Here is a 25,823-nt window from a genome sequence, read left to right on the forward strand (position 1 = left end):
AAAGAAATTTAAAAAGTTAAATCTTTTAGATGCTGTACAGATATTATTTTATTAAATAATAAAGTTAATAGTGAAAGAATAGTGTCATAAACATTTAAAACTATATAATATAAAGTGAATAGAAAAAGTATAGGGATCACAAACATTAAAAAAAGTTAAAATAAAAATTAGCGAGAAACCATGTGGAGATCATAAGCATTATAAAATTGTACAAATAAAATTTATTGAAAATGTGTGTGGACATAAACATAAAAAATATTCAAATTAAGGTGGCTAAAGTTATCGAAAAAAACGTAATATTAATAGAAAGATTCTTTACGTGAATAACTAATAAAACTGCTTAAATGAAAAAGGAAAACATCGAATAGTCACAGCTGAGAATTAAACTAATAAAATTTACGCTTTTGATGGATTGGAGAATCCTCAATCTTATTAGTGGAGGGTGTAAATTATTATGAAGATTATAACTGACACACATGGGAGAGTTCATGAAATAAAATATTATAGTAGAAAAATGAATAGCATTAATTTTTTTTAAATAGTATTATTTTGAGTTTTAAGACAAATTACATCAATAATGATATAATTAATTAATAAAGTATTTTTTTTATCTAATTCAAAATTTAGATTCTTATATACAACTCTAGGGTTCCTATATATCATCACGTATATTTGTTTTGTTAAAACTAATATGAAATGAATGGTATCAAGTTTATAACAAATTAATAATGCTACGGATACAATTTTGAATCTAATTTTCTTTTGGATTTTTGAAAAGTTATAGGGTATTTGTTAATTTGCTTTTGGTTGTTTTGTAACTAATAGCATTGACTATTTTGGCTAAAAGTTATTTATAGATGTTTGAAAAAAAATTAATATTGATTGTGGACTATTTACTACATAATAACACCAAATAACTAAAAAGTAAATGAAAAAAAAGGAAAATTACATTTAAAAGACTAACTTTTAGCACATCTGCAAATAAAGAGCCAACCTTTAATTTATTCTACACAGAGCTTAGCTTTGATGCCTATTGCAAACAAAGGGCTAAATGACTAGAAATCGAAAAAAAAATAATTTCTTTCGGTTAACCAGTTATCGATATCAATCACACCTTATTTTGAAACAGTTAAAAGTAAATTCATCTAGTTCAACATTTCTCATGCAATTATACTCTTCAACCCATTTTTTTGCAATCAAATTCTTGCGAATTTCATCTATCACAGTTTGCGCTTTTCATTTGCCAGAACAACTAAGTTTTTAATATTAAAACTTGAAATTTTACACTTTTTGACGAATTGATGAATCTTGGATATCATCAATGGGCCAAATATGAAAATAGCTAATGCTTCATACGTGTGGAATAGTTTGTTGCAAGTGAGCCTTATTACCACACAGGAAAAAATATGTTTTAAGAACTAAATTACTACTTTACTTTATAATGCTTGCTCTATTTTTTTTTTAAATAATGTCTTATTTGTTTTTGTTACTATTCATCAATTATTTTTAATTTGTGTTTTATTTTTATAAAATATAGTTAAATAAGATTTTGTTTGATTTGTCTCAACATAAGGTTTATTAATATCTATTTCTTATATTTTTTAATTATACGCAACTATTGCTGTCAAATATTGAATTAATTAGTGTATAGACAAACATATAAAAAGTAATTGAGACATTTGAAATGAAATAGATGAGTAAGAGTTATTCAAATAGAAGTACTAATATTAATACTCGCTCCCTTTAACTTTAATCATTCCGATTATTAAACAAGTATAAGTACCTTAAATGAACTTAGTACAGACTATTTTTATTGTGCATCATTTCTTAATATTATATTATTAATATACATGTATAAGTAACTCAAATGAACTTAGTACAAACATAATATAATATAATCATATTGCTTTTCTTGAAAGCAAAGTGACGATCACAGGACAAGATCACAAGAATATAATATGCAAGTGGGATAGTGGATCATTGTGCTAGCATTTGCAATTGCATGCATGAAGACTTGAGTCGTCGTCACCCATTGCATTGGTATGTTGTCTACCCTAAAACAAACAAATTAAAGGCACACTACCGATTCAGATAACCTAGGAGCCATTTACTACTCTATTTTTGACTGTACCAAACTCCAAACCTCAACCATAATGCATACATACATTATTAATACATTATATATAATAGTCGTACATGTCCCGTTTTATTTTATTGGTTACATTTATTTTTTACATAATTTTTAAGGTATAATTTGAGTTTCTGTATGTGTAAGTACGTTTAAAACCTTAAAAAAACCATTATATACATAAATCTAATAAGTTTCAATATAAAAATACTTTAACTTTTACATTTTAATGAAAACTATGTATATATTTATCTCTTTCTTTATGTAATGTTTTAAATTTAACTAACAAATTGAAACACGTGAAGTTTTATTTTAATTCTCCACAATTATAGATTTAAGCTTTTTGTTGAGTCATTTACTTTATATGTTTTGGTCATCATGTACATATTTGTTTTTGGGTGCCTTATGAAAGGCCTCATACTAATTCGGAGTTTGACCACTAATATATTTGTCTTTTTTTTATCATTCCATAATGCACACACTCAACAATATGGTATCGGGGCATCGAAAGTCAATATAACAAAAGGTGACAAGCTTGAATTTTATCAACCTCATTTCAAGTTGAAGAAGATTGTGTATAAGCAGAGTTGTGGTACATTCACATTCTAGCCTAAAGGCTTTTGTATCAAAAAGTATAGTAGAATATATGATGTAAATTGGGATTGTAACTATAAAGGATATGATGAAGCATACAATTAGTACGAAACTATTAATTAAAAGACCAAAGTCAGACATAGTCCATCATCAAAGACCGGTGAAAATACAGTATATATACTATGTGCATGAGGTACGATGTTTGGCTCAAAAAAATTATTTTAACTCCATTTTTAAGTCTTACGCACTTCTTGATGATCTTGTTGTCGGCATAACAAAGTTACTCAAATATACTCATGTCAATTTTCGTCCATCTCACCAAAATCTTTTTTTTATGTTAATATGAAAATACTCAAACCAACCTACCTAAAACGATTCTAATATATACCTTATATATTTATAATCCAATATAATATATACCTTGTATCTTTTTGTATATATTTATGGAGAAGAATAGATATTATATATAATGATTAATGGTAGAGTACGCTTTATTTCTTTTTAGTTTAGGGTTTGATCATTCTCAATGCTTTTTTTTTATTGGCCTTTCTCGAATCTAATTCTAAAGATAAAATATATGTTATTTATGCTCCATATTTTAAAGTTTTTCTTGAATAATATTTAATTCATTAAAAAAGAACTTAGACATAATTTTTCACATAGAAAAATAATAATTAATTACATTTATTTTATTTTACAATATATATTATGTTCTATAAAAATATCAATAATGTGACTAAGAAGACAATATAAGAATCAATAAAAATAAGTTCAATGATTCAAAAAAAAAAAAAGATTAGTTTGATTATTATAAAAAAGGTACGATACAATATAAAAGGTCAAAAGAATATAATTTAATAACTTTAATTTATATTTGGATTGGTAGAATGGGAGCGTCAAATAGAGGGTATCAACTACTAAGCTCGTGGAGTATGATATTGATGGTTCCTCTCTTTCACTACTTATATTATCACTATACTGTCTATATAAGTGGATAGATATAATATGGTTATGAAAAATCGTATTCCAACTATGTGGTGAATACTTTTGAAGGGGCAAGTTGAATAAAATATGATTATGTATTGAATTGTTTTTGGGATTCTGAATACTTATAATGTCAAGGTGTTGATTATAACAAAACGTAAAGATAATGCTGAATTAAAGTGAATGTAACAATTAGATTTATTTTCAAAATTTAATACTAATTGTTAATCTCCGCTTATAGTTATCTAACTCATATGATTTAAACTTCACATGTTTTTATTATTTTCATTTTATTTATAAGTCTATTACACGCTTCAAGAAAAATTACACTTATCTCTTAAAGTAACTTTAAAAAAATAACGCTTCTATTCCCACTAAGCTCTTACACAAAAAATAAATATGAGATGCGGTTTTGATGTTGGTGACTTTAGATCTAAAATTCCTTGATCTAGACACTCGATATGTAAGTCTAGCGTTATAATAAAATTATAAGCTATCTAATAACACAAAATTAAAAATTAAAAATTCTAAAATACTCTTGTCTATTTTATCTCTAGAAAAGAATAATTACAAGCTTTTTAATTGGAGATAATTGATGTTATGTTCTATATATATTGCTATAGGTGTGTGATTTGTTGACTTGTTGCTTTGAACGAGCTTCTATTTATAACTTTGAACTTATGTGGCTACTTTAATTCAATCTGTCATAAAACTATGTATTTTAAAATTACTTCAATCATTACGACCTGCATAACTCAACATACAATAGAAAATATAGTTTCTAGCTAAAAATTTCATGTTAACTTTTCAGTATAATTTAAGTATTTGTCATTGGTTGAAAGTTTTTTCTATTGGTGATAATGAAAGAAAAATTTAGATTATAAAGAGAGTTCTAAAGAAAATGACGGTAAAAACACAGAATAAAATAAGATAATTAAAAGTTTGAACGAGTAATTGAGGAAGTAGTGGGGTTTAAAAAGAGAAAGAAGAATACTTTCGAGGAGAACCTAAAATAACTTGATTTGACAATTTAAGGGTTATTTCATAAAGAGGGTAGATTTTATAATGAGGATATATAGATATGTTAAATTGGACGATTTTGGGAGAAGTTACCTATGTAATTTATTCTAATCTATTGAATGGTTCATATGATAAAATATTAAAAAATAAAAGATCACTAAATTTCGTAAAACCGAAAAAATATGTTAATTAACATCATTTCTTAAAATACTAAAAACCACTCTAAAAAAACTTTTAATAACAAATAAAGTTTTATCAAAGCCAAACATTAATTGATTTTTAATAAGTCTTTATTATAGATAGTACTACAAACATATGCTCTTAACAACTGTTTCATCAGGATCATGAGTTGTACTTCCCATATGCCAATGGATATATAAAAATATATAAAAATATTAAATAAAATTAAAAACGAACAATAAAATAGATTGTTTCATCAAGTCGGGGTTTGTAAAGATATCTTCCAATTGAACAAAATGGGAATATGAAATTGTAACATCTACTCAATCCACATAATTGCGAATGAAATGATATTGCACATCAATATGATTGATTTGTGAATGATGCAATGGATCCTTTGTAATTGATATAGCACATGTATTATCACATTTGATTGGTACTTCTTTGTTATATAATTCCAAATCTATTAATTGTTGAGTAATCCATACACCTGAGAAAAACTCTTGCAATAATATAATGTATTTTACTTTAGCAGTTGATAATGCAATTGACTGTTGTTTTTTTTAGTGTCATGGAACTAATTATGCAACCAAGAATTGACAATGTTATGAATAGTGTAACTTGAGTGCAGAAATTGATGTGTGCATTCATGAGTGTAATTGATAGGATGGAATCCTATGGCATAGGTTAACAGGAGAATTAAGTGAGTAACTTAATATTTATGGTGTTTAAGTGTGAATTATTTGTTGAAGTAATCATGGGAGTTATTGGTTTTAGTAGTTTTTAATGAAGAAGTGCAAAGGGTTTTAGAAGATGCTTTGCTCGAGCAGAAACTGTCAGAAGGATATTGAAGGTCGCTCGACCAGCTCGCTTGACCGAGCGAGCTCTTGGGTGGGTCGAGCGAACAAACATAATGTATCCAGAAGCTGCCTGTAGCCCACTCGATCGATCGAGCTCTCTGTTCTGGTCTAGTGGTTCCTCTGATGCTCCTAGGATGCTGTTTTTGTCTTTTTAAGTCCTTGGAGCTGTTTCAACTCATTCATTATTCAGCATTAAGCATGTATTAAGTGAGCAATTATCATTGAATGTACTTGGTAATACTCATCCGAGAAAATCACCAAACACAACCCCTAAGCCAAACACATAGCCTATTGTTTTTATCTCTTACTCAATTGTAATACTTCATTTGTAAGAGTGTTTTACTCCATTGAAATAATATAAACAAGAAACTACACACCACGGAGGACGTAGCCATCATTGGGCGAACCTCCTTAAATCATTGTGTCAATTTTACAAATTTTATATTATCAAACGTTTGTTAGTTCATTGAAATTATTATCGTTTCAAAGTTCTTAACATCGTATCGATCTTGGAAAATTATATCAATTGGTATCAGAGCATAGTTGTTGTTACGGTAATTAAGAAGTCATTTTTGGTGAAACATGTCCGTATTGAAGCTTGACTTAGAGAAGTTAGATAGAAGTGTGAATTTTTTCTTATGGCAAGTCAAAATGAGAGCCATTTTAATTCAAAATGGTGTGCAAAAGGCCATTGATGGTGTAGACAAGATGCCGGTAGAAATGACCGCGACAAAATGGGAAGAAATTGATTCAAAGGCACTGTTGGCAATCCAATTATGCCTTTCCAATGAAGTACTAAGAGAGGTTGTTAAAGAAACTACAACCATGGGGATATGAGAGAAATTGGAGTCACACTATATGTCCAAAAGTGTCACCAATAGGCTACTTTTAAAAAGTCGACTCTATGATCTACGCTTGGAGAAAGGTAAACCTTTAAAATCTCACTTAGATGAGTTTTATTCCATTGTTATGGATCTTCAAAGTATTAAAGTCAAGCTTGATGATGAAGACTTAGCTATTTACCTCCTTCTTACAAGAATTTTAGAGAAACTCTACTCTATGGTAGAGAAAACTTGAGTAATGATGATGTGAAAAATGCCTTGACACAAAGGGATCTCATCGATAAACAATTGTCACAAAAATCACAAGGTGGCTCAAGTGAAGGATTATTTGTGAGAGGGAGGACGCAAGAGAAAGGTTCCACTAGTGGAGATGAAAATAAGGGTAAAGGGAGGTCGAAGTCACGGGGGCCTAACAAAAATAACACTTGTAACTATTGCAAGTTTAAAGGCCACATCAAGAAAGATTGTTGGAAGTGGAAAAAGAAAAATGCTAGCAATGATGGGGCTAGGGACGCAACTACCAATGCCGATGCTAGTTACGTGAATGATAGTGATGATGGTGGTGTATTAGTTGCCATACATGGGTATAAAGATAGTGATGAATGGATTCTTGACTCGGGGTGCACATTACACATGACACCCAACAAAACTTTCTTCCAAACATTTGAAAGTATTGATGGGAAAATGTGACCATGGGAAACAACACAGCGTGTAAAGTGGTCGGTGTTGGGAGCGTAAAAATGAAAATGTTTGATGGGATGGTGAGAACCTTGACCGATGTAAGGTATGTTCCGAGTTTGAAAAAGAATCTCATATCTTTGGGTACTTTTGATAAAATCGGGCGTAGGATCACTTGTGAAGGTGGAGTCATGAAGGTTGTTAGAGGATCACTTGTAGTGATGAAGGTAAAGTTGAATGGGAGTTTGAATGCTATTGAAGGTTCAACTATCTCCGGCTTGGAAAATATTGCCACAAACATTATGTCCGATCATGAAACAAAGCTTTGGCACTTGAGACTTGGTCATATGGGAGAAAGAGATATGTTTGAACTCTCTAAACAAGGTTTATTTGATGGTAAAAAGTTCGGGAACCTTGGATTTTGCGAACAATGTGTTTATGGGAAACACAAGAGGGTTAGTTTCAAACCCGCCATACAAAACACTAAGGGAATTCTAGATTATATTCATTCCGACTTGTGGGGGCCTTCAAGAAAGCCCTCCCTTAGCGGTTGTAATTACTTGTTGACTTTTATTGATGACTTTTCAAGAAAAGTTTGGTGTTACTTCATTAAACATAAAAATGAAGTATTTCATGTTTTCTTAGAACGGAACAAAAAGATAGAGAAAAAGACCAGTAGGAGCATGAAGACCTTAAGAACCGATAATGGTGTTGAATTTGTTGAAAATAAATTTCTTCAATATTGTTCTATTGAAGTTATTATAAGACATAGAACTTGTGTAGGGCGTCCTTAACAAAATGGTGTTGCAGAGAGGATGAACAAAACGTTGTTGGAGAGGGCTCGGTGTATACTAAACCAAGCCAAATTGGGGAAACAATTTTGGGCCGAAGCGGTGGCTACGACATGTTCTTTGATCGACCGCTCACCTCATACCGCCTTGAAATTCAAATCACCACAAGAAGTGTAGTATAACACTCCGGTAAATTATTCTAGTCTTAGAGTCTTTGGTTGTTCGGCTTATATTCATGTAAATGATGGAAATTTAGAATCTAGGGCTAGAAAATGCATCTTTGTGGGGTATGGAATGGGTGTAAAGGGGTATAGGGTGTGGTGTAATGAGTAAAAAAGAATTATTACTTCTAGAGATGTTGTTTTTGATGAAAATAACATGCTAGTCTCCAGTGTAGAAAAGCCCATTGATAATATTGTTAATGATCCTATTGATGCACAAGTGGAGGTTCAACCTCCCAATATTGATGAAGATGAAAATGATGATGTTGTTCAACAAAGGTATCCTCCTTGTCCACAACTAGGCAAAAGAGGAAGATCGTGGCTCCAAGGAGGTACATTGAAGAGTGTGATTATGTTGCATATGGTCTCAACATTGCTAGTGAAGTCGAAGGTTTACATGAACCTAGTACTTACAAGGAGGCTATGGCCTCAAATAACTCAAACAAATGGTTGATAGTCATGAAGCAAGAGATGAAAACTTGGGATATCATTCAAGCACCAAAGAAAAAGAAGATTTTTGGGTGCAACTGGATATTCAAGAGGAAGGAGGGTCCTTCTAGTAGTGTTCCTCCCATCTACAAAGCAAGGGTAGTGGCAAAGGGATACTCTCAAATTGAGAGTGTCGATTTTCATGAGGTATTTTCACCGGTCACGAAGCACTCTTCTATAAGGGCACTACTAGCTTTGGTGGCAATAGAGGATTTGGAGCTGCATCAATTGGATGTGAAAACGGCGTTTCTTCATGGTGAGCTTGAAGAAGAAATTTTTATGAAGCAACCGGAAGGTTTTGAGGTCGCAGGTAAGGAAGGTCATGTGTGTAGATTGAAAAGATCATTGTATAGGTTGAAGCAATCTCCAAGGCAATGGTACAAGAGGTTTGATTCTTTCATGATTTCACATGATTTTGTTAGAAGTTCTTATGATAGTTGTGTTTATCTTAAGAAACTTAAAAATGGTTCTTTGTTGTATTTGCTCTTGTATGTTGATGATATGATAGTAGCATGTAGTTCTTTGTTTGAGGTGGAGAACTTGAAAGTGTTGCTTTCAAGTGAATTTGATATAAAGGATCTTGGTGAAGCCAAGAAGATTCTTGGAATGAAGATTTTGAGAGACCGGGCTAAGGGTGTATTATACCTTAGTCTAAGGAAGTACATTAGAAAGTTTTGCAACGTTTCTCCATGGATTACGCTAAAGGTGTGTCTACTCCTATTGCCTCTCATTTCAAATTGTCTAAGAGTTTGTGTCCACAAACAAAGATAAAAGAAGAGCAAATGGTAAGAATCTCGTACACTAGTGCCATTGGTAGTGTGATGTATGCTATGGTATGTTTTAGAACAAATATAGTTCATGCGGTGAGTTGTACATATATGTCTAATCCGGGGAAGGGACATTAGGAGGCACTTAAGTGGTTATTGAGGTATTTGAAAAGTACTTCTAATGTTTGTCTCATGTATGGGAAGGATTCAAGCGAGCTAACCGAGTTTTGTGACTCGGACTATGGAGGTGATCTTGATAATAGAAAATCCACAAGTGAATTCGTGTTTACATTGGGTGGTTCGACAGTAAGTTGGCAATCATCGTTACAAGATGTGGTTACCCTTTCAACAACTGAAGCAGAGTACATAGTCGTTGCCGAGTCATTCAAAGAAGGAAACTGGCTCAAAGGTCTTGTTGGTGAGATGTGCAACAAAGTGTGTTCAGTAAGTGTACATTGTGATAGTCAAAGTGCAATTCACTTGGCTAGAAATCAAAATACTTTTCATAGAAGGTCCAAACACATTGATATCCAGTATAATTTCATCCGGGATGAGGTTGAGCACAAAAGGGTGATTTTAAAGAAAATTGATAATAAAGAAAACCCGGTCGACATGATGACAAAGCCATTGCCTACAACCAAGTTTTATTTTAAGCTTTTTTATATTCTTGTAAAATGAAGTGGATTGATGAATGCTTTGACTTGGGTGAACTCAAGCCAAGGTGGAGATTGTTATGAATAATGTGACTTGAGTGCACAAATTAATGTGTGCATTCATGAGTGGAATTGATAGGATGGAATCCTATGGCATTGGTTAATAGGAGAATTAAGTAACTTAATTTTTGTGGTGTTTAAGTGTGATTTATTTGTTGAGTAATCATGGGAGTTATTAGTTTTAGTAGTGTTTAATGAAGAAGTGCAAAGGGTTTTAGAAGATGCTTTGCTCGAGCAGAAACTGTCAGAAGGATATTGAAGGTCGCTCGACCAGCTCGCTTGACCGAGCGACCTCTTGGGTGGGTCGAGCGGGTGGGTCGAGCGAACAAACAGAATGTATCCAGAAGTTGCCTGTAGCCCGCTCGATCGAGCGATCTCTCTGTTCTGGCCGAGTTGTTCCTCTGATGCGCCTAGGATGCTATTTTTGTCTTTTCAAGTCCTTGGAGCTGCTTCAACTCATTCATTATTCAGCATTAAGCATGTATTAAGTGAGCAATTATCATTGAATGTACTTGGTACTATAAATAGAGCTCTCATACTCATCCAAGGAAATCACCAAACACAACCCCTAAGCCAAACACATAGCCTATTGTTTTTATCTCTTACTCAATTGTAATACTTCATTTGTAAGAGTGTTTTACTCCATTGAAATAATATAAACAAGAAACTACACACCACGGAGGACGTAGCCATCATTGGGTGAACCTCCTAAAATCATTGTGTCAATTTTGCAAATTTTATTTTATCAAATGTTTGTTAGTTCATTGAAATTGTTATCGTTCATAAAAGTTCTTAACATCGTATCGATCTTGCCAATCATTTCATGCAAAATTATGAAGTATTTTTCAATCCACTTTTTATCCTCCATAACAGCATTAGATATCCTAATAATAGAAAATTAGTTCTCTTAGGATACCATAATCCCAAGCCTTTTGTACCATATAAGTAATGAAATATAATCTTCAAAACAAGCTATCACACCAAGATCAAGGTGTTTGTTTTAATCCATAAAGAGCGTTATTAAATTTAAAAACATAATTACGTAAATTTTCATTTTTAAATGCAGGGGTTCTCTTCATTCAATTACCTGTACACAAAGGCACATTTCATATTCATCTAATATAATTTAATATGCATCAAAGATGGAAATGCTAACAACATCCTAATTGTTTCAATACGAGCTACAAGTGCAAATTTTTCTATATGTAATGTGAAAATATTATAAGGTAAGACTAGGATTTCGGGAATCACCTAATTCTAGCATGAAAATCATTTATTCTCCTAATTATATGAAATTGATTCTCTAATATGATTAAAAGTGATTTATCTCAAGTTTCCGCTATATCGATTAATATCTTCTTAAGACCTTATAAATTTGTATCCTTTTCTATTTTATTGGCGAAACTAGTATGAATTTAACCTAAAAATACCTCAATCCTAATCTCAAAATTTCATTTTATTGAAAAGGTTAATAAAGATATTTAAACTAAGGTTTAATAAATATAGATTAAATCATAGATTGAAATTTCATACAATTAATTAATCAAATAAAATCATTCCATGCAACAAATTAGGATTAATCCTATAATCCTAAAAAAGAAAATCTAATCACTAATCATGAAGAATAGCATAAAGATAACAATAAATAAAGTTCTAATTATGATACTAGACATGATAAAGATAAGGAATATTCTATATAATAGACACGAACTATGTAAAAGGCTAGTAGTAGCAATTTTTAAAAATTTTTCCACAAAATATCACTCTACTTTTGAACATTAAGCTACAGTAATATTATAAAGGAAAAACATTTGATTTTCCACTATGTTGTGAAATTATTAATTTCACCCTTGTGTTATTTCATTCATCTCTTGAGGCTTCCATTCATCTCTTGAATATCATCCATTTTTTAAACTCCAATCCGTTCTTCTTCTTTTAATAGTTTTCTCGAGAATCAACTTTATCTATCCATTAGAAATTCAATTTGTTTACTGTTTTGAAGATTGTATTAATTCTTCAGTTGATATTGGGAAAATAACATCAATCAAACTGAAAATAAGAACTTATTCCCAAATTTAACTGAAAATAAAATACCATCTATCAATTAGAAAGGATTTGGAAGATGATAAGTGCATGTTCCCCAAATTAACTGCATTCGTGGAGTAAGACTTGAAAATTAAGCTCCAGAAGCGTACAATTACTTCTTGGGAGATTCAGACTGCCGTTAGATTTCTTCTTCCAGGTGAATTTGGTAGTTGGGTTGTAGTTAGGGGTGGTTCAATATCTCGGGTAACTGTTGATTTTGGATTGAAACTTAGGCATAGCGGGTGAAGATTTGAAGACAATGAAATTAGGGTTCATGAAAATACTGTTTTTTTTCATTCTCATTAAGGAGTAACTTCTTCTTTATTATATACATAAGAACTAGCCTCTATTTTAGGAAACTAATTATATCCTGTATATTAACAAAGGTAACTGAATAATATAAATATGTAACTGAATAATATAAAATATCTTCTTTCCATACTGCCCCTCAATTGAGGTCGTGGTATTACCGATGCCTAACTTACATAAAGTGCTATTAAAGACCTCTGATGTAACAGTTTTTGTGAGAATGTCAGCTAGTTGGTCTTTCGATCTAACAAAAGGAAGACGGATGACCTTGTTTTCCAGTTTCTCCTTGATAAAGTGTCGATCAATCTCTACATGTTTCGTTTGATCATGTTGGATTGGATTTTGAAAATGCTTATTGTTGCTTTGTTATCACAATATAGAAGACTTGCCTGTATCTTGTGAAAACCTAGTTCTCCTAGAAGTTTCCTGATCCACAGAATCACTGTAACTCCTTTTGCTATCCCTCTGAATTATGCTTCAGCACTGGATAGAGCAACTACCTTCTGTTTCTTACTCTTCCAAGTGACTAGATTACCCCCTACAAGGGTGAAGTACCCTGAGGTAGACTTCCAGTCGTCCCGATCACTAGCCCAATCTGCATCTGTGTAACCGATAAGATCAAGATTATCATTCTTTGAGTAGAAAACTCTTTTATTACTGGTTCCCTTTAAGTATCTCAGGATCCTCAGGACTGCTGCCATGTGTTCCACTTGAGATTGATGCATGAACTTACTTACAATCCCTACTACATAGGAGATATCTGGTCTCGTGTGGGATAAATAGATCAGTTTTCCGACCATTCTTCTATAACAATCTTGATCTACCATTTCTGCCCCTTCAACAATTTGTAGACCATGATTAGCTACCATAGGAGTGTCTGCCGGTTTGTCTAACATGCTTGCTTTTGCTAAGAGATCTAAAATGTACTTTCTCTGATTGATGAATATCCCCTTCCTTGATCTTAAAACTTCTATCCCAAGAAAGTATTTCAGTTGTCCCAAATCCTTCATCTCAAACTCTTGGAATAATTTGCTCCTGAGTCGGTCAATTTCCTTAGAGTCGTTTCCAGTAATCACCATATCATCTACATAGATCACGAGGCATGTAATTTGGTTTCTACTCCTCCTGAGAAATAGAGTATGGTCTGAGTTGCTCTGCTTGTAGCCAAATCTCTTCATTGCTGTAATGAATCTCCCAAACCACGCCCTAGGGGATTGTTTCAAGCTATTTAGTGCCTTTTCAAGTCTACACCCCTCTCCTTGGTTATACTTATCTTAGTACCGGGGTGGTGGCTTCATATATACCTCTTCTTCAATCTCTCCATGTAAGAAGGCATTTTTTACATCAAATTGAAACAGAGGCCATTCTTTATTTGCTGCTACTGAGAAGAGAACTCAAATGGTATCGATTTTAGCCACAGGTGAGAATGTTTCCGAATAGTCTACCCCATAAGTCTGTGTGTACCCTTTTGCAACAAGCCTTGTTTTATACCTCTCAATGGTTCCATCAGCATGATACTTGACTGAAAAAACCCATTTACAGCCAACCGTCTTCTTATCACCTGGTAATCTACACCTCTCCCATGTTCCGTTTTTCTGGAGAGCCATGATCTCTTCATCATAGCTTGCTTCCACTTTGGTTCTTGGAGGGCTTCTTCAGTGGTTTTCGGAATAGTACTGGAATAAAGAGATGCATTGAAGGCAACAGCTGTTTGTGATAGTTGTTCATCATCCAGTCTACAAATAGGATATCGGGATCTCTGGAATTCATACTCAGGATCATACCTCTTAGGAGGCATTCCTCTTGTACTTCGAGGGGGGCAAATTATATTTTCTGGGGACAACAACACTACTTGGCACAATATTGTCAGTAGTTATATCAATGAAAGGAGCAAGTGAATTTGGTGTTACCTCTTGTTTGGCCGGATGCTCAGGGACTGGAGTAGTAGTCTGAGGAGATGGTTCGGTAATAATGTCAGTGGCAATATCAGTGGTAGTCTACTTGTTCTTTGGGAGCTCGACTGTCATCCAAGGGATTAATCAACCAGCTGAGATCCTCACTCACACTCTCCCCCTGAGATCGAGGCTGCGTGTAGTAGGTATATTGTTCAAAGAAGTCACAATCCATGGTGGTATAAAGTTTGTTATGGACAGGATCATAACATCGATAGCCCTTATGTGCAGTGCCATACCCAAGAAACACACATTTGACCGCCCGTGGTTCAAACTTGGTTCGTACCCTAGATGGAAGATGGACATACACAACACACCCAAATATGCGAGGAGGAAGGGAATGAGAAGAGGGAACAGGAGTGAAGGTATTGAGGGTGGCAAGAGGAGTCTGGAATTTGAGGATTTTAGTGGGGAGTCGGTTTGTGAGATAGGCGGCAGTAGCAATAGCCTCAGGCCAAAAATGGACAGGTATATGAGTGTCAAACATGAGAGCCCATGCTACCTTAAGAAGGGTACGGTTTTTGCGTTCAACAACCCCATTTTGTTGTGGAGTGTCGGGGCAGGAGGTTTGATGAACAAGACCATGATCAAGAAAAAATTGTTTCATTGTAACAGAGATATATTCACCAGCAATATCTGAGAGAAGGATTTTAGGTTTTGCATGGAACTGAGTGAGAATCATGTTATAGTATTTTATAAAGACATCAAAAACTTCAGATTTGTGTTTCAAAAAATAAACCCAGTACATTCGAGAACAATCATCAACAAATAACACAAAATATGAAAAACCTTGAGAGTCAATATATGGGGCTGGACCCCATACATCAGAATGCACTACATCAAAGGGTTTGGGAGCACGAGTATTACTGGGAGAGTAAGAATGTTTATGACTCTTAGCCAGTACACAGGTTTCACAATCTAGGGATGTAGTACAATTATTAAGAGAAGGAAAAAGTCGTTTTAGATAACCTAAAGATGGATGACCTAAACGACGATGCCAAGTCCTCAATTGGTGAGTAGGAGATCCATGAGCAAGCATTGCACCACTATTTTGAATCACCTCATCAACATAGTATAGTCCACCTCGTTCAGTACCACGCCCAATGATCGTCACCGTCTGAGTATCCTACACAATAAAATTTTCAAAGGTTAAAAGCACAATACAGTTTAAGTCCTTGGTTAACTGACTAACCGACAATAATTTATGAGACAAACTGGGAATTAACATGCAGTTTTTAAGATGAAGAGAAGGAGAAATATTGACTGGTCCAGCTCGGGCTACCGGTACATACTCCCCATTAGCTGTCTGGATATGGGTTCGGTTAGTAGGATGGGTGGATAAAAAATCACTGGGGTCAAAGGTCATTGTATCAGTTGCCTCACAGTCAAATATCCATTGAGAATTAGTTTTATGGCTAAGAAGGCTTTTGGAATTTGTGTGGTGTGGGCCAGAAGAGGTTTTGGGCTTGGGGTTTAAGATTGGGCTGAAGGGTTTTGAGGGTCGGTATGAGTTTGAGCTGAAGGGTTAGGAGGGTAGATTTAGGTTTTTGTGGTTATAAATAGGTGGGTTGGGGTATGAATTGGGAGTGTTCCCTTCCCCTTGTCTGACGGCTGTTGCTTCTCTCTCTTTCCGTTTCTGTTTCTCACCATTGTTATCGTTGTCTCCCTGTTCTGTGGTTACTGTTGCCTCTCCTTCCCCCTTGCTCCAGCCTCTTACTTCACCTGATTTCAGACATGCTGGTTGATCGGTAGTACTAAGGTTAGCCTTGCCGCCGGTCCGGCTTGCCAGTGTCTTGGTGGCGGTTTTCCTTTTCTGTAGATCGTCCAACCACTCGAGGTACCCCACAAGTTTGAAGCATCCTTCCTTTGTATGTCTGGAACCACCACAGTGAGTGCATCGGAGATTTCTCCGGTCATCCTCTTCTCGGCTTCTCTGGAAAGGTTTGTTTCTCGCGGCTAAACCCGATCCAATCTCTGGGGGACTAGTTCCCAGTGATGAGACGCCGTTCATAATTCTCCGGCGTGTGATTTCCTGTCTGATTGTAGCGTAGGCTGTCTCCACTATTGATAAAGGTTCACTATTGAGAATGTCCCTTCTTTCCTTGTCTAGGTTGTCGTTAATCTCAGTGAGAAATTGATAAAGTCTTTGTCTTTGTATGTATCTGTTGAATTCTGTTATATCCTTTGAGCATGTCATTGGATTCGGCATTCCCCGATCGATTTCTTTCCATAGTATGTTGAGTTTACCGTAGTAAACTTTTATGGTGTCGTTGTCCTACCTTAATGTTGCTGCCTTTGAACTTAGATCAAAGATTTGCAGTTCGTCCCTACCACACCCTAAGAGACTTTCGATTCCTTGCCATAGGCTATGTGCAGTTGTGTAGTCCAGGAATTTCTCTATCTATGTTCTCAATTATCCACGCTATGACCATGGCATCTCTTTGTTCCCATTGGATATAATTGGGATCTGACGGTGGTGGGGGTCCGGCAGTGATGTGGTTGAGCCACCCCCGACCACCAATTGCTACGTGCATTAACTTGCACCATTTTGTATAATTGTGGTATGTGAGTTTCTCTTAAATTTTGATTGATGTTGGGTTTTCAATTTGTTTACTTTGTTGAGTTTCTGGAACATCTGGAACATCTATTCTATCTGTTCCATGGACATTAGGGTTTTGTGTGTTTGTTCTTCTGGTAAATCGGCCATTTGCAAGGTAAGATACGGTAGATGATGAGTCCTTCCCGGATCTAAACCCTAAGGCTCTGATACCATGAAGGTTTGAAGACAATGAAATTAGGGTTCATGAAAATACTGTTTTTTTTTTCATTCTCATTAAGGAGTAACTTCTTTTTTATATACATAAGGACTAGCCTCTATTTTAGGAAACTAACTATATCCTGTATATTAACAAAGGTAACTGAATAATATAAATATGTAACTGAATAATATAAAATATCTTCTTCCTGGTGAATTTGGTAGTTGGTTGTAGTTAGGGGTGGTTCAATATCTCGGGTAACTGACTAACCGACAATAATTTATGAGACAAACTGGGAATTAACATGCAGTTTTTAAGATGAAGAGAAGGAGAAATATTGACTGGTCCAGCTCGGGCTACCGGTACATACTCCCCATTAGCTGTCTGGATATGGGTTCGGTTAGTAGGATGGGTGGATAAAAAATCACTGGGGTCAAAGGTCATTGTATCAGTTGCCTCACAGTCAAATATCCATTGAGAATTAGTTTTATGGCTAAGAAGGCTTTTGGAATTTGTGTGGTGTGGGCCAGAAGAGGTTTTGGGCTTGGGGTTTAAGATTGGGCTGAAGGGTTTTGAGGGTCGGTATGAGTTTGAGCTGAAGGGTTGGGAGGGTAGATTTAGGTTTTTGTGGTTATAAATAGGTGGGTTGGGGTATGAATTGGGAGTGTTCCCTTCCCCTTGTCTGACGGCTGTTGCTTCTCTCTCTTTCCGTTTCTGTTTCTCACCATTGTTATCGTTGTCTCCCTGTTCTGTGGTTACTGTTGCCTCTCCTTCCCCCTTGCTCCAGCCTCTTACTTCACCTGATTTCAGACATGCTGGTTGATCGGTAGTACTAAGGTTAGCCTTGCCGCCGGTCCGGCTTGCCAGTGTCTTGGTGGCGGTTTTCCTTTTCTGTAGATCGTCCAACCACTCGAGGTACCCCACAAGTTTGAAGCATCCTTCCTTTGTATGTCTGGAACCACCACAGTGAGTGCATCGGAGATTTCTCCGGTCATCCTCTTCTCGGCTTCTCTGGAAAGGTTTGTTTCTCGCGGCTAAACCCGATCCAATCTCTGGGGGACTAGTTCCCAGTGATGAGACGCCGTTCATAATTCTCCGGCGTGTGATTTCCTGTCTGATTGTAGCGTAGGCTGTCTCCACTATTGATAAAGGTTCACTATTGAGAATGTCCCTTCTTTCCTTGTCTAGGTTGTCGTTAATCTCAGTGAGAAATTGATAAAGTCTTTGTCTTTGTATGTATCTGTTGAATTCTGTTATATCCTTTGAGCATGTCATTGGATTCGGCATTCCCCGATCGATTTCTTTCCATAGTATGTTGAGTTTACCGTAGTAAACTTTTATGGTGTCGTTGTCCTACCTTAATGTTGCTGCCTTTGAACTTAGATCAAAGATTTGCAGTTCGTCCCTACCACACCCTAAGAGACTTTCGATTCCTTGCCATAGGCTATGTGCAGTTGTGTAGTCCAGGAATTTCTCTATCTATGTTCTCAATTATCCACGCTATGACCATGGCATCTCTTTGTTCCCATTGGATATAATTGGGATCTGACGGTGGTGGGGGTCCGGCAGTGATGTGGTTGAGCCACCCCCGACCACCAATTGCTACGTGCATTAACTTGCACCATTTTGTATAATTGTGGTATGTGAGTTTCTCTTAAATTTTGATTGATGTTGGGTTTTCAATTTGTTTACTTTGTTGAGTTTCTGGAACATCTGGAACATCTATTCTATCTGTTCCATGGACATTAGGGTTTTGTGTGTTTGTTCTTCTGGTAAATCGGCCATTTGCAAGGTAAGATACGGTAGATGATGAGTCCTTCCCGGATCTAAACCCTAAGGCTCTGATACCATGAAGGTTTGAAGACAATGAAATTAGGGTTCATGAAAATACTGTTTTTTTTTTCATTCTCATTAAGGAGTAACTTCTTTTTTATATACATAAGGACTAGCCTCTATTTTAGGAAACTAACTATATCCTGTATATTAACAAAGGTAACTGAATAATATAAATATGTAACTGAATAATATAAAATATCTTCTTCCTGGTGAATTTGGTAGTTGGTTGTAGTTAGGGGTGGTTCAATATCTCGGGTAACTGACTAACCGACAATAATTTATGAGACAAACTGGGAATTAACATGCAGTTTTTAAGATGAAGAGAAGGAGAAATATTGACTGGTCCAGCTCGGGCTACCGGTACATACTCCCCATTAGCTGTCTGGATATGGGTTCGGTTAGTAGGATGGGTGGATAAAAAATCACTGGGGTCAAAGGTCATTGTATCAGTTGCCTCACAGTCAAATATCCATTGAGAATTAGTTTTATGGCTAAGAAGGCTTTTGGAATTTGTGTGGTGTGGGCCAGAAGAGGTTTTGGGCTTGGGGTTTAAGATTGGGCTGAAGGGTTTTGAGGGTCGGTATGAGTTTGAGCTGAAGGGTTGGGAGGGTAGATTTAGGTTTTTGTGGTTATAAATAGGTGGGTTGGGGTATGAATTGGGAGTGTTCCCTTCCCCTTGTCTGACGGCTGTTGCTTCTCTCTCTTTCCGTTTCTGTTTCTCACCATTGTTATCGTTGTCTCCCTGTTCTGTGGTTACTGTTGCCTCTCCTTCCCCCTTGCTCCAGCCTCTTACTTCACCTGATTTCAGACATGCTGGTTGATCGGTAGTACTAAGGTTAGCCTTGCCGCCGGTCCGGCTTGCCAGTGTCTTGGTGGCGGTTTTCCTTTTCTGTAGATCGTCCAACCACTCGAGGTACCCCACAAGTTTGAAGCATCCTTCCTTTGTATGTCTGGAACCACCACAGTGAGTGCATCGGAGATTTCTCCGGTCATCCTCTTCTCGGCTTCTCTGGAAAGGTTTGTTTCTCGCGGCTAAACCCGATCCAATCTCTGGGGGACTAGTTCCCAGTGATGAGACGCCGTTCATAATTCTCCGGCGTGTGATTTCCTGTCTGATTGTAGCGTAGGCTGTCTCCACTATTGATAAAGGTTCACTATTGAGAATGTCCCTTCTTTCCTTGTCTAGGTTGTCGTTAATCTCAGTGAGAAATTGATAAAGTCTTTGTCTTTGTATGTATCTGTTGAATTATGTTATATCCTTTGAGCATGTCATTGGATTCGGCATTCCCCGATCGATTTCTTTCCATAGTATGTTGAGTTTACCGTAGTAAACTTTTATGGTGTCGTTGTCCTACCTTAATGTTGCTGCCTTTGAACTTAGATCAAAGATTTGCAGTTCGTCCCTACCACACCCTAAGAGACTTTCGATTCCTTGCCATAGGCTATGTGCAGTTGTGTAGTCCAGGAATTTCTCTATCTATGTTCTCAATTATCCACGCTATGACCATGGCATCTCTTTGTTCCCATTGGATATAATTGGGATCTGACGGTGGTGGGGGTCCGGCAGTGATGTGGTTGAGCCACCCCCGACCACCAATTGCTACGTGCATTAACTTGCACCATTTTGTATAATTGTGGTATGTGAGTTTCTCTTAAATTTTGATTGATGTTGGGTTTTCAATTTGTTTACTTTGTTGAGTTTCTGGAACATCTGGAACATCTATTCTATCTGTTCCATGGACATTAGGGTTTTGTGTGTTTGTTCTTCTGGTAAATCGGCCATTTGCAAGGTAAGATACGGTAGATGATGAGTCCTTCCCGGATCTAAACCCTAAGGCTCTGATACCATGAAGGTTTGAAGACAATGAAATTAGGGTTCATGAAAATACTGTTTTTTTTTTCATTCTCATTAAGGAGTAACTTCTTTTTTATATACATAAGGACTAGCCTCTATTTTAGGAAACTAACTATATCCTGTATATTAACAAAGGTAACTGAATAATATAAATATGTAACTGAATAATATAAAATATCTTCTTCCTGGTGAATTTGGTAGTTGGTTGTAGTTAGGGGTGGTTCAATATCTCGGGTAACTGACTAACCGACAATAATTTATGAGACAAACTGGGAATTAACATGCAGTTTTTAAGATGAAGAGAAGGAGAAATATTGACTGGTCCAGCTCGGGCTACCGGTACATACTCCCCATTAGCTGTCTGGATATGGGTTCGGTTAGTAGGATGGGTGGATAAAAAATCACTGGGGTCAAAGGTCATTGTATCAGTTGCCTCACAGTCAAATATCCATTGAGAATTAGTTTTATGGCTAAGAAGGCTTTTGGAATTTGTGTGGTGTGGGCCAGAAGAGGTTTTGGGCTTGGGGTTTAAGATTGGGCTGAAGGGTTTTGAGGGTCGGTATGAGTTTGAGCTGAAGGGTTGGGAGGGTAGATTTAGGTTTTTGTGGTTATAAATAGGTGGGTTGGGGTATGAATTGGGAGTGTTCCCTTCCCCTTGTCTGACGGCTGTTGCTTCTCTCTCTTTCCGTTTCTGTTTCTCACCATTGTTATCGTTGTCTCCCTGTTCTGTGGTTACTGTTGCCTCTCCTTCCCCCTTGCTCCAGCCTCTTACTTCACCTGATTTCAGACATGCTGGTTGATCGGTAGTACTAAGGTTAGCCTTGCCGCCGGTCCGGCTTGCCAGTGTCTTGGTGGCGGTTTTCCTTTTCTGTAGATCGTCCAACCACTCGAGGTACCCCACAAGTTTGAAGCATCCTTCCTTTGTATGTCTGGAACCACCACAGTGAGTGCATCGGAGATTTCTCCGGTCATCCTCTTCTCGGCTTCTCTGGAAAGGTTTGTTTCTCGCGGCTAAACCCGATCCAATCTCTGGGGGACTAGTTCCCAGTGATGAGACGCCGTTCATAATTCTCCGGCGTGTGATTTCCTGTCTGATTGTAGCGTAGGCTGTCTCCACTATTGATAAAGGTTCACTATTGAGAATGTCCCTTCTTTCCTTGTCTAGGTTGTCGTTAATCTCAGTGAGAAATTGATAAAGTCTTTGTCTTTGTATGTATCTGTTGAATTCTGTTATATCCTTTGAGCATGTCATTGGATTCGGCATTCCCCGATCGATTTCTTTCCATAGTATGTTGAGTTTACCGTAGTAAACTTTTATGGTGTCGTTGTCCTACCTTAATGTTGCTGCCTTTGAACTTAGATCAAAGATTTGCAGTTCGTCCCTACCACACCCTAAGAGACTTTCGATTCCTTGCCATAGGCTATGTGCAGTTGTGTAGTCCAGGAATTTCTCTATCTATGTTCTCAATTATCCACGCTATGACCATGGCATCTCTTTGTTCCCATTGGATATAATTGGGATCTGACGGTGGTGGGGGTCCGGCAGTGATGTGGTTGAGCCACCCCCGACCACCAATTGCTACGTGCATTAACTTGCACCATTTTGTATAATTGTGGTATGTGAGTTTCTCTTAAATTTTGATTGATGTTGGGTTTTCAATTTGTTTACTTTGTTGAGTTTCTGGAACATCTGGAACATCTATTCTATCTGTTCCATGGACATTAGGGTTTTGTGTGTTTGTTCTTCTGGTAAATCGGCCATTTGCAAGGTAAGATACGGTAGATGATGAGTCCTTCCCGGATCTAAACCCTAAGGCTCTGATACCATGAAGGTTTGAAGACAATGAAATTAGGGTTCATGAAAATACTGTTTTTTTTTTCATTCTCATTAAGGAGTAACTTCTTTTTTATATACATAAGGACTAGCCTCTATTTTAGGAAACTAACTATATCCTGTATATTAACAAAGGTAACTGAATAATATAAATATGTAACTGAATAATATAAAATATCTTCTTCCTGGTGAATTTGGTAGTTGGTTGTAGTTAGGGGTGGTTCAATATCTCGGGTAACTGACTAACCGACAATAATTTATGAGACAAACTGGGAATTAACATGCAGTTTTTAAGATGAAGAGAAGGAGAAATATTGACTGGTCCAGCTCGGGCTACCGGTACATACTCCCCATTAGCTGTCTGGATATGGGTTCGGTTAGTAGGATGGGTGGATAAAAAATCACTGGGGTCAAAGGTCATTGTATCAGTTGCCTCACAGTCAAATATCCATTGAGAATTAGTTTTATGGCTAAGAAGGCTTTTGGAATTTGTGTGGTGTGGGCCAGAAGAGGTTTTGGGCTTGGGGTTTAAGATTGGGCTGAAGGGTTTTGAGGGTCGGTATGAGTTTGAGCTGAAGGGTTGGGAGGGTAGATTTAGGTTTTTGTGGTTATAAATAGGTGGGTTGGGGTATGAATTGGGAGTGTTCCCTTCCCCTTGTCTGACGGCTGTTGCTTCTCTCTCTTTCCGTTTCTGTTTCTCACCATTGTTATCGTTGTCTCCCTGTTCTGTGGTTACTGTTGCCTCTCCTTCCCCCTTGCTCCAGCCTCTTACTTCACCTGATTTCAGACATGCTGGTTGATCGGTAGTACTAAGGTTAGCCTTGCCGCCGGTCCGGCTTGCCAGTGTCTTGGTGGCGGTTTTCCTTTTCTGTAGATCGTCCAACCACTCGAGGTACCCCACAAGTTTGAAGCATCCTTCCTTTGTATGTCTGGAACCACCACAGTGAGTGCATCGGAGATTTCTCCGGTCATCCTCTTCTCGGCTTCTCTGGAAAGGTTTGTTTCTCGCGGCTAAACCCGATCCAATCTCTGGGGGACTAGTTCCCAGTGATGAGACGCCGTTCATAATTCTCCGGCGTGTGATTTCCTGTCTGATTGTAGCGTAGGCTGTCTCCACTATTGATAAAGGTTCACTATTGAGAATGTCCCTTCTTTCCTTGTCTAGGTTGTCGTTAATCTCAGTGAGAAATTGATAAAGTCTTTGTCTTTGTATGTATCTGTTGAATTCTGTTATATCCTTTGAGCATGTCATTGGATTCGGCATTCCCCGATCGATTTCTTTCCATAGTATGTTGAGTTTACCGTAGTAAACTTTTATGGTGTCGTTGTCCTACCTTAATGTTGCTGCCTTTGAACTTAGATCAAAGATTTGCAGTTCGTCCCTACCACACCCTAAGAGACTTTCGATTCCTTGCCATAGGCTATGTGCAGTTGTGTAGTCCAGGAATTTCTCTATCTATGTTCTCAATTATCCACGCTATGACCATGGCATCTCTTTGTTCCCATTGGATATAATTGGGATCTGACGGTGGTGGGGGTCCGGCAGTGATGTGGTTGAGCCACCCCCGACCACCAATTGCTACGTGCATTAACTTGCACCATTTTGTATAATTGTGGTATGTGAGTTTCTCTTAAATTTTGATTGATGTTGGGTTTTCAATTTGTTTACTTTGTTGAGTTTCTGGAACATCTGGAACATCTATTCTATCTGTTCCATGGACATTAGGGTTTTGTGTGTTTGTTCTTCTGGTAAATCGGCCATTTGCAAGGTAAGATACGGTAGATGATGAGTCCTTCCCGGATCTAAACCCTAAGGCTCTGATACCATGAAGGTTTGAAGACAATGAAATTAGGGTTCATGAAAATACTGTTTTTTTTTTCATTCTCATTAAGGAGTAACTTCTTTTTTATATACATAAGGACTAGCCTCTATTTTAGGAAACTAACTATATCCTGTATATTAACAAAGGTAACTGAATAATATAAATATGTAACTGAATAATATAAAATATCTTCTTCCTGGTGAATTTGGTAGTTGGTTGTAGTTAGGGGTGGTTCAATATCTCGGGTAACTGACTAACCGACAATAATTTATGAGACAAACTGGGAATTAACATGCAGTTTTTAAGATGAAGAGAAGGAGAAATATTGACTGGTCCAGCTCGGGCTACCGGTACATACTCCCCATTAGCTGTCTGGATATGGGTTCGGTTAGTAGGATGGGTGGATAAAAAATCACTGGGGTCAAAGGTCATTGTATCAGTTGCCTCACAGTCAAATATCCATTGAGAATTAGTTTTATGGCTAAGAAGGCTTTTGGAATTTGTGTGGTGTGGGCCAGAAGAGGTTTTGGGCTTGGGGTTTAAGATTGGGCTGAAGGGTTTTGAGGGTCGGTATGAGTTTGAGCTGAAGGGTTGGGAGGGTAGATTTAGGTTTTTGTGGTTATAAATAGGTGGGTTGGGGTATGAATTGGGAGTGTTCCCTTCCCCTTGTCTGACGGCTGTTGCTTCTCTCTCTTTCCGTTTCTGTTTCTCACCATTGTTATCGTTGTCTCCCTGTTCTGTGGTTACTGTTGCCTCTCCTTCCCCCTTGCTCCAGCCTCTTACTTCACCTGATTTCAGACATGCTGGTTGATCGGTAGTACTAAGGTTAGCCTTGCCGCCGGTCCGGCTTGCCAGTGTCTTGGTGGCGGTTTTCCTTTTCTGTAGATCGTCCAACCACTCGAGGTACCCCACAAGTTTGAAGCATCCTTCCTTTGTATGTCTGGAACCACCACAGTGAGTGCATCGGAGATTTCTCCGGTCATCCTCTTCTCGGCTTCTCTGGAAAGGTTTGTTTCTCGCGGCTAAACCCGATCCAATCTCTGGGGGACTAGTTCCCAGTGATGAGACGCCGTTCATAATTCTCCGGCGTGTGATTTCCTGTCTGA

This window comes from Amaranthus tricolor, chromosome 4 (genome assembly GCF_026212465.1).
Source record: "Amaranthus tricolor cultivar Red isolate AtriRed21 chromosome 4, ASM2621246v1, whole genome shotgun sequence".
NCBI classification, from domain to species: Eukaryota; Viridiplantae; Streptophyta; class Magnoliopsida; order Caryophyllales; family Amaranthaceae; genus Amaranthus; species Amaranthus tricolor.